Source organism: Tamandua tetradactyla, chromosome 3 (genome assembly GCF_023851605.1).
Source record: "Tamandua tetradactyla isolate mTamTet1 chromosome 3, mTamTet1.pri, whole genome shotgun sequence".
Lineage (NCBI taxonomy): Eukaryota > Metazoa > Chordata > Mammalia > Pilosa > Myrmecophagidae > Tamandua > Tamandua tetradactyla.
Window position 1 is genome coordinate 189,342,447 of NC_135329.1, and position 10,271 is coordinate 189,352,717.

Genomic DNA, 10,271 nt, shown 5'->3' on the forward strand with positions numbered 1-10,271 from the left:
AGATTTCCCCGGGTGTTCGACCCCACGGGTTGAAAGATTTTTCTGCGCAGTCTCTGGGTTCTGTTCTTCCTATCCTGCCCAGTAGGTGGCGCACGTGGCACACGCCTGTCTGTGGGTTCCACCAGCGAAAGTTGCTGTGGGTCCCTCAACTCTGGAAAACTCTCGCCGTAGGGGAGGTTCGGCAACCGAAGCGTCTTGGAAGAATGCCAGCCGGCCCGGGGTTCCAAACGCGGGGCGGGTCGCCGGCTGTCGCAGCACAGGAGAGCGTCCGGCCAAATTGGCTAGTCGGCCCGGGGCACCAAGCGTGGCGGGAGGGCGCCAGCTGTCGCAGCCCGGGAGAGTGCACTGCTCCCAGCCGACGGGGGAGTCACGCGTTTGGAAGGGATCCCCCGGTCACTGTTCTCCGCAGTCTGGGGATTTCCGACCCAACTATCTCAGTTGTTCCGGGGGGCCTCGTGTGGTGGGGGCACCAGCCGCCGCGGCCTAAGGGGACCGCCTGTCCAATTCTACCAGCTGGCCTGGGAAGGTGGAAGGGAGGGACTCTGGTCGCTTGCTGTCCCACCCAGGAAAGCCCGTGCCTCTTGGTGATCTCACCGGAGCTGGTTCTCCCAGATAGTCAGCCGTTCCAGGATGGGGTACGCTGTCCCTTTGATCTCCCTCGTGGCTCCGGGAGCTGCTCTGTATTATCTCCACTCCCCCAGTAGTTGTTCTGGAGGAGGAAAGGTGAGGGCGGCAAGGCTGTCGAGGCTGGTGGCGGAGGAGCACGGTGAAGGCGGGGGAAGAGGGCACTGTGTTGGTTGGAGAGCAGCCGGAGCAGGAGGGGGAGGAGGGGGGTAGGGAGGTCGGGTGGCTCGGCTGCTGCGGGGCGCGTGCGCCGCGCGGCGGTCCGGCGGAGAGAGAGAGGGGGTAGGGAGGTCGGGCGGCTCGGCTGCTGCGGGGCGCGTGCGCCGCGCGGCGGTCCGGCGGAGAGAGAGAGGGGGTAGGGAGGTCGGGCGGCTCGGCTGCTGCGGGGCGCGTGCGCCGCGCGGCGGTCCGGCGGAGAGAGAGAGGGGGTAGGGAGGTCGGGCGGCTCGGCTGCTGCGGGGCGCGTGCGCCGCGCGGCGGTCCGGCGGAGAGAGAGAGGGGGTAGGGAGGTCGGGCGGCTCGGCTGCTGCGGGGCGCGTGCGCCGCGCGGCGGTCCGGCGGAGAGAGAGAGGGGGTAGGGAGGTGGGGCGGCTCGGCTGCTGCGGCGCGCGTGCGCCGCGCGGCGGTCCGGCGGAGAGAGAGCTCATTCCTAAGTACTTTATTCTTTTAGTTGCTATTTTGAGTGGATTTTTTCTGTAACTGACTCCTCAGTTAAGTCATTGCTTGTGTATAGAAACGTTACTGATTTTTGCCCATTAATTTTATATACTGTCATATTGCTGAATTTGTTTATTAGTTCAAGTAACTTTGCTGTAGGTTTCTCAGGATCTTCCAAGTAAAGTATCATGTCATCTGCAAATAATGAAAGTTTTATTTCTTCCTTTCCAATTTAGATGCCTTTTTATTTCTTTGTCCTGCCTGATTGCTCTAGCTAGAACTTCTAGCATAATGTTGAATAATAGTGGTGAGAGTGGGCATCCTTGGCTCTTTCCTTGCCTCAGGGAGGAAGCTTCTAGTTTCCATGGAGTGCAATGCTGGCTCATCGGTTTTTCATTTATTTTCTTTATCATACTGAGGTAATTACCTTTGACTCCTATCTTGTTGAGTGTTTTTATCAGAAAGATGTTAAATTTTGTCAAATGCTTTTTCAGCATCAATTGAGATGATCACGTGATTTTTTTCCCTTTGCTTTGTTAATGTGCTGTATTACACTAATTGATTTTCTTTTGTTGAATTCTATTGCATTCCTGGTATAAACCCTTCTTGGTTGTGGTGTATAATTCTTTTAATGTGTTGGATTTTATTTGCTAATATTGTGTTCAGATTTTTTGCACTATGTTCATTAAGGAGATTGGACTGTAGTTTTCCTTTCTTATAGCATCATTGCCCAGTTTTGGTATTAAAATGATATTAACTTCATAAAATAAGTTAGATAGACTTCCTTTCTCCTCAGTTTTTTGGAAAAGTTTGAGCAGGATAGGTGTTAGTTCTATTTGAAATGTTGATAAAATCTCCCTCTGAAGCCATCTGACCCTGGGCTTTACTTTGTAGAAAGATTTTTGATGATTGATTGAATCTCTTTAGTTGTGGTTGATTCGTTGAGATCTTCTATTTCTTCCTGAGGCAGTGTAGCTTTTTATGTATTTCCAGGAATTTATCCATTTCATCTAAGTTGTCTGATTTGTTGGCATATAGCTGTTCATAGCATCCTCTTATGATTTCTTTTATTTCTCCAGGGTCTGTGGTAACACACCACTTCTCATTTCTGATTTGGTTTATTTGCACCCTCTCTGTTTTTTTTGGGGGGAGGGTTGTTTTTTTTCTGTTTTTTGTTTTTTGTTTTTGTCAGTCTTGCTAGTGGCCCATCAACTTTATTGATTTTCTCAAAGAACCAACTTTTGGTTTTATTAATTCTTTCTATTGGTCTTTTGTTCTCCCATTCATTTAACTCTGCTTTAATCTTTGTTATTTCTCTTTTTCTGTTTGCTTTAGGGTTAGTTTGCTCCTTTTTCTCAAGGTCTTCCAGGTGAGCAGTTAAGTTCTCAATTTTCACTCTTTCTTGTTTTTTAATATAGGCATTTAGGGCAATAAATTTCCCCCTCAGCACAGCCTTTGCTAGATCCCATAAACTCTGATAAATTATGTTCTAATTTTCATTCATCTCCAGATAGGTACTAATTTCTCTAGCAATTTCTTCTTTGACCCACTGGTTGTTTAAGAGTGTGTGTTTTTTTGTTCTGTTTTGTTTTTTTACTTACATGGGCAGGCACCTGGAACTGAACCCAGGTGAGAACTCTGCCTGATGAGCCACTGTGGCCTGCCCAAGGGTGTGTTACTTAATCTCCATATATTTGTGAATGTTCTCATTCTTTGGTGGTTATTGAGAACCAGCTTCATTCCATTGTGACCAGAATAATTTTAATGTGTTTAAACTTATAAAGACCTGTTTTGTGCCCCGGCATATGATCTATCCTGGAGAATGTTCCATGAGCACTAGAGAAGAATGTATATCCTGGTATTTTGGGGTGCAATGACCTATATATGTCTGTTACATCTAATTCATTTATCAAGTTGTCTAACTTCTCTATTTCCTTGTTGATCTTCTATTTATAGAGGAGAGTGATGTATTGAAGTCTTCTACTATTATTGTTGAAATATCTGTTGCTACGTTCAGTTTTGCCAGTGTCTGTCTCATGTACTTTGGAGCTCCTTGGCTGGGAGTATATACATTTATGATTCTTAAATCTTCTTGATGAATTGTCCCTTTTATTAATATATAGCATCTTTCTTTGTCTCTTATGATGTCTTTACATTTAAAGTCTATCTTGTCCAATATTTGGATAGCTACTCCTGCTTTCTTTTGGTTACAACTTGCCTGGAAAATATCTTTCCATCCTTTTAATTTCAATCTATGTGTATCCTTGTTTCTAAAATGAGTCTCTTGTATACATCATATAGCTGGATTATAATTCTTAATCCATTCTGCCAATCTGTATCTTTTTAATTAGTAAATTCAGTCCATTTACTGAAAAGGCGTTTCTTGAATCCACCATCTTATCTTTTTTATTTGTCAGAAATAAATATTATTTTCCCTTTTTCTCTTTTTATCCTTTAAGTTACCCTTAGTGGTACTTGTCAATTCTGTGCCCTCCTCCAGACCTCCCTGTCCTATCTTTTTATTTCAACTGGCAGAACTCCCTTTAGTATTTCTTGTAGGGCTGGTCTCTTGTTGACAAATTCTTTCATGAATTTTTTGTCTGTGAATCTCTACCTCAGTTTTGAAGGATAATTTGGCTGGGTAAAGAATTCTTAGCCAGAAGTCTTTCTCTTTCAGGATCTTAAATATATCTTACCACTGCTTTCTCACCTCTCTGGTGCCATTTGCTCAGGCTGAACTCAGTCTTATGTGGTTTCCCTTGTATGTAGTAGATTGTTTTTTTCTCTTGACACTTTTTAGAATTTTCTGCTTCTCTTCAACATTTGACAGATTGATTAGTATGTGCCTTGGGGAAGGCCTATTTGGATTTATTCTGTTTCAAGTTTGTTGGGCTTGTTTAACTTGTCTATTTATGTCCTTTCTAAAGGTTGGGAAGTTTTCCCCATTATATCCTCACCTCCTCTTTCTAGCCCTTTTCTTCTCTTTTCTCCTTCTGAGACACCAGTGATTTTTATATTTGTGTACTTTGTTTTGTCTATCATTTCCCTAAGATCCAATTCAAACTTTTCCATCTTTTTTGCCACCATTTGCTATTTTGAATGTTCAAAATCAGTTATCCTGTCCTCTAGTTCACTTATTCTTTCTTCTCTCTCTTCAAATCTGCTGCTGTGTGCCTCTAGTATGTTTTTTATTTGGTCCAAAGAGTCTTTAATCTCAGTGATATCTGCTATTTTTCTATTTATACTTTCAAATTCCTCTTTATGCTCTTCTACTATCTTCTTGATCTTCTTTATGTCATTAGTCATCCTACTTATTTTATTAAGTAGAGTTATTGAACGTCTTTGATTAGTTGTTGCAATGTCTGTCTCCTCTGGTTATTGTTATTTGTTGGGCTATATCTGTCTACATTGTGATATGCTTAGTGATCTTCTATTGTTTTTGTCTCACATAAATATCTTGATTGACTTACTTTGGGAGTTGATTTCCTTCAATAGTCTAAAACCTTGCGTTTGCGGGATGGATGTGTAGCAGGATTCAGGGTATGGGGCAGGGTACAAATGTGTGGTAATGCATTACAGCGCAGGTATAGGCGCAAGTTGGGGATGTTACACTGGTGCTTGTTAATGTGGTTGCCCAATAGCCAGGGAGAATGTAGCTGTGCAAGTACACAGGTCTGGGGGTATAACCTTGGGGGGCCCTTCGTGTGCATGAACAAAGCTACGGCATGTGGGTAGGTATTGTGCCTCCATGGGCTGGGGGAAGATGTGCCCCAGCTGTGCAGGTCAGTGATTTCTCAGAACTGGGAAGCGTGACTGAGGGCCGCATGCATGCGTGGGTGCATCAGTAACATAAACTGATGATCCCAGAGCTGAGGGGCGTGAGTTGGGGCCCGAGCATATTTTCAGATCTAGGAGTGCTGTAAGCCGATATGCAGAGTTCAGGGGAGCAGGGTGAGGCTGTGCGATACTATGGACAGTGGGGGGGAGAGTGGGGAGTGCCAGGTGTAGCCTGGATATGGCAGTTAGTGCCTGCAGTCTTTATGTGCTGGCAACAGCCTACAGGGAGCAGAGAGGTGGAGGTAGTGCTTGGGAGGGGTGCAGGAAAGGTGGGTTGGGCTGCACTTGGGGTGGGGTATGAGGCAGGTACACGTGCTGAGGATTGATGGGTGTGGGGGAGCTTGGAGAGTGGGGACAGGTGATGGGGTTCAGGTACGTGGGTTTGGGGTGTGTCACCGGTCATGGGGCTGCACCGGTAAGGGTAGCCATTCAAGGAATGCAGCTTGGCTTTCTTTCTAGTCCCTGTCTCCCTATCTGTACACTCCTGTGGGCTCTGCACTTCTGCATTAGGCTTCAGTCCTCTGCCTCTCAGTTCCTCAGCTTCTGCAACCAGGGCCACCCTATGTGGTGGAGAGAGCTCTCCTAGGTCAGCTGCACTGCTGAATCACCATCTCAGATGCCCTCCTGTCCCTTCTCTAACTTTTCTTTGGAGCAGGGCTGAACCCCATCTACCCTATTCAGCCATCTTCCCAGAACTGTACATTATGTGATCTTGATATGAAGTTATCACACAGGAACTTTAAAATAAATGCAATTATTCTTATATTAACTAAGAGAATAAAAATAGAGTTTTTACCAAAGAAGCAGAATGTATTTTTAAAAAAATATATGAAGTTTAGAAGTGAAAGTGTACAGCTAAAATTAAGAACTTAATAGATGGGTTTCAAAGCATAGTAGACCTAGCAAAAGGAGGATTACAGAATGTGATAGATTTGTTGATTTATGTACCCCAGTTAAGACATGTTCTTAATCCTAATCTGCATCCCCATGGGAGTGAACCCATTGTAAACAGAATCTCTTGAAGATGTTACTTTAGTTAAGGTGTGGCCCAACTGAATGAAGGTGCACTTTAATCCAGATTACTGGAGGCTTTTTAAAGAGAAAATCCCAGGGGTAAACCAGAAGCAGGAAGTCAACGGGAGCCAAAAAGACAAAGAATAAGATATGGCCATGTAACGGGGGATGAGATATAAACCAAGGCATTGCAAAGATTGCCACCACGGAAATCATGCAGGATCAATTACATATCCAAATAGAAAAGAAAAACTATTACTTCAACCTTATACATTATGCAGAAATCAGTTCCAGGTAAATCACAGCCCTAAATTTGAACTTAAATCCATAAGGCTTTTAGAAGATAACAGAAGAAAAATAGTATAATCATCTTTGAATTATATTATGTGAGGCTTTATTAAACATGGTACAAAATGTATTAATGCTAAATGAAAGGGTTAATAAATCAGATATTATCAGAATTAAGAAATTCTGTTCATTCAAAACAGCATTATGGAACTGAAAAGGTGACACCCAGAGAGGGAGAAAATATCTCACAAAGAACTAGGATACAGAAAAATAATTATTCCTCTAAGTCATTAAGAAAAAAAGGTACACAACTTCCAATTAAAAAAAAAATGGGCAAGAGATCTGAACAGGTCCGTTATAAAAGAAGGTATTCGAAGGGCTAATAGATAAATGAAAAAGTGTTTAACTTTATTATTCATCAGATGAATGCAAATTAAAGCCACAGTGAGATACCACTATATGCCCACTAAAATGTCTAAAAGTAAAAATAGGGAAATACGAAGTGTTGGCAAGGATGTAGAGCAACTCGAAAAACAAAGTTCATAATAGCATTAATTGTACTAACTAAAACCTGGAATAACCTCAAATGTCCATCATCAGTAGAGTCAATAAATAGTGTATCTTCATTTTTAGAATACCATAAAGCAATGAAAATAATGAAATACTGCTACTACCCAGAGCACAGGAAAATTTTGCAAGCTTCAGTTTAAACATAAGCATAAAAGATGATATAATATTTCCATTTATACAAAATTCAAAACCAAGAGAAACTACTCTTGGTTCATAAAAGTCAAAATGATAGTTTGTCAGGGAGTTAGTGATTAGGTGGGGCATGAGGCTTCTGGGTGGTAGTAATGGGGTATTGCTTTAGCTAATTGTGTTCACTTTACATAAATTCGTCAATTTGAATACATTATTTTAGTGCTTTGCTACATGCACATTAAATTCTTCAATAAAAATATTTCATACAAAATAAAATAAAAATATACAGAGAAAAACTGTAAACCCACAGGGGCAAAATACGACATGAATTCTTAAGACAGAGTCAAAATTCAAAGGCAGCCCCTGCTCATTAAATCAAAAGCAGAGAATTATAAACATGATGGTAAATAAGTGAAATTATTTTGTTTTTGTCTTAATATACACCATCATAGCTCTTTGTGTCTCTATGCATTTTGCTTAAGGAACAAATGGTATTCTGATATCTGCAATGGGAAAGAACAGATTGTAAATTCAAGATCTGTGCCTGAGTTTAGACTTTTCAAAAATAGTCGTTAATTTTCTTAAAGATTCTGCCTTGATTACGACTGATTAGTAAAAGAAAGTGTCTTTTAGTTATGTCACCTTCTATGGAATAAAAATCTTATTAAAATAAGTTAAATATGTGTATATATGTGAATGTATTTTATATGTGTACATTTTATGTATTTACATGTTTATTTTATATAGTAGAGTATATATATATAAACAAACACACAAGCATATATATATATATATATATATATATATATTTAGCTTTTAAATAAATGGAAAAGAGTAGTATAGATAATCCAAGAATCATTTCTATTTGAATTTAGAATGCCTTCCATGATTTTTAAGGAGTATTTATCTTCCTGATTAGAGTTTGTTTAGGCTGATATTAAAATTAGTCTGCATTACTTGAAGACACACACTTGATCTTGAATAATTTTATCTAAAACATATCAGTTAAAAGAAAGAAGCTATCTGGGGATTAAGTAATTTATCCCAATATTCATCCTAAAAGATCAACAACACATTGATAAATGAGAGTTAACTGTAAATTAAAACCAATCATTAAAATAAGGACATGCTTGAAAGTTAAATGAAATTAAGAAATTGGCCTAAAGTGAAAATGAGTGTATCTCAGTTAATTTTTTAACAGTTTTATTGAGATATATTTCCATACTGTACAGTCCATCCATGGTGTGCACTTAATGACTTTTAGTATAATCATAATTTTGCATTAATCACCACAATTTTAGAACATTTTCATTACTCCAAAAGAAAAGCCCCATACCCCAGGCAGTCACTTCTCAATCCCTCTACCTTTCCTCAGCCCTACATAACCACTAATCTAATTCTGTTTCTATAGATTTATTTATATTTAAAGAATACTAAAATATTGTTGTCAATTATAGCTCATAGTTTGCATTAGGTGTATCTTTCCCATATACCACCCATTATTAACAACTTGTTATAGTGATGTACATTATTGTAAGAACGATCTTATGTTTGTACTATTCATCACAGACATCACCCATCACCAGGTTCACTGTATTATACAGTCCTCTTTGTTTTTATCTTCTAGCTTTATCCTCTAGCTTTCCTTCTAGTGACATACACAACCCCAAACAACCTTTTCATCCATATTCACTTATATAGTTCAACACCATTAATTATACACAGAGAAGTGTGATACCATCACCTCTATCCATTTCCAAACAGTTACAGTCAACCTAAATATAAATTCTGCATGAATTAAGCATCAATTCCCCATTCTCTACCCACAATTTAGCTCCTGATTATCTATATCCTGGATTCTAACTTTATGAGTTTGCTTGTTCTAATTATTTCATATTATCATACAATAATTTTCCTTTTGTGTCTGGCTTATTTCACTCAACATGATACCCTCCAGGTTCATCCATGTTGTTCCTTGAGTGAATCAGGATGTCATTCCTTCTTACAGCTGAATAATATTCCATTGCATCATATGTGTGTGTGTGTGAGAGTATATATATATATTTATACATATTTTGCTTATTTACTCATCGGTTGATTGGCACTTGGGTTACTTCCATCTTTTGGAAAGTGTGAATAATGCTGCTATGAGTATCTATGTGCAAATGTTTGCTTGTGAACCTACTTTCACTTCTTCTAGGTGTTTACCTAGTAGTGGGATTGCCAGATTATATGGTACCAATAATTTTAATCCTCCTTCATTCTAGTTTGTGTGTGTCTGTGTGTGAGAGTGTGTGTGTGTGTTCGGCGAGACAGCTCATGCTATATTTAAAAAGTGCAGGCTTCAGATTCTGGCCATGAGGTGTTCAAATCCTGAGTTTACTGCTTTTAAAATATGCTTTGTAAATTGTAGTAGTCTTTGTAATAGCATTTACCTTGGTCAGGGGTTCTGAGAATTTAAGCATAATGGCATACACATTAAAAATTTGTACATGGTGGTGCAAACTCAATAAGTAAGCAGAAAAAGATCCTGAGTTAGAAGGAGTGTTTGTGCTGAAAATGAATTCAGTTTGGGATGTATTCATTGTGATGGGACCATCCAATAAAAAATGATGAATAATGAGCTGAATGCAGAGAATCTAGGCTGGAGATGTAAGTTATAGAGTCAAACTTACATATGTGGAAAAGGAAGCTGTGGGGATGGACCAAGATTTCGCCAGGATGAGTATGTAGTATGAGTAGAGAGGAGATCCTAGAACCTAGGAAACTAAGAGCAATAATATTTAAGGAAGGCTGAGTAAAGGAGATTTCTTTAGTGTATTATAATCTGAAGTTATATGGTGGCATGTATATTATCTTGACTCCATGGATTTGAGCAAGTAGAGAAAAACTGATTTTACAAAAATAACAGGCTACAGAAATCTCTGAGAACCTAATAGTAAGAGTATAACTGTATGTACCTCATGAGGGACTGGAACAAGAAATAAGAGGCCTTCAGGGATTACTGAGGGTATTTTTTTCTCACTCTTATCTCACTTCAACCTGCATGTCTGCTTTATTCTTCTGCAGACAGATTTTATTATTCTTCCAAACTTGTGCTGATAAAGTTTACACCAGATTCTGGATTTTAAATCTCCTCTTTCCAAGAA

The 10,271-nt window shown here is 39.9% G+C and overlaps 1 protein-coding gene across 5 annotated transcripts in view; it reads left to right on the forward strand.

Annotated features, from left to right (window-relative positions):
- The window catches only part of SPAG16 (sperm associated antigen 16), a 1,149,776-nt gene that overhangs the window by 759,161 nt on the left and 380,344 nt on the right, over positions 1 to 10,271 (forward strand). The gene's annotated exons all lie outside the window — the stretch shown is intronic.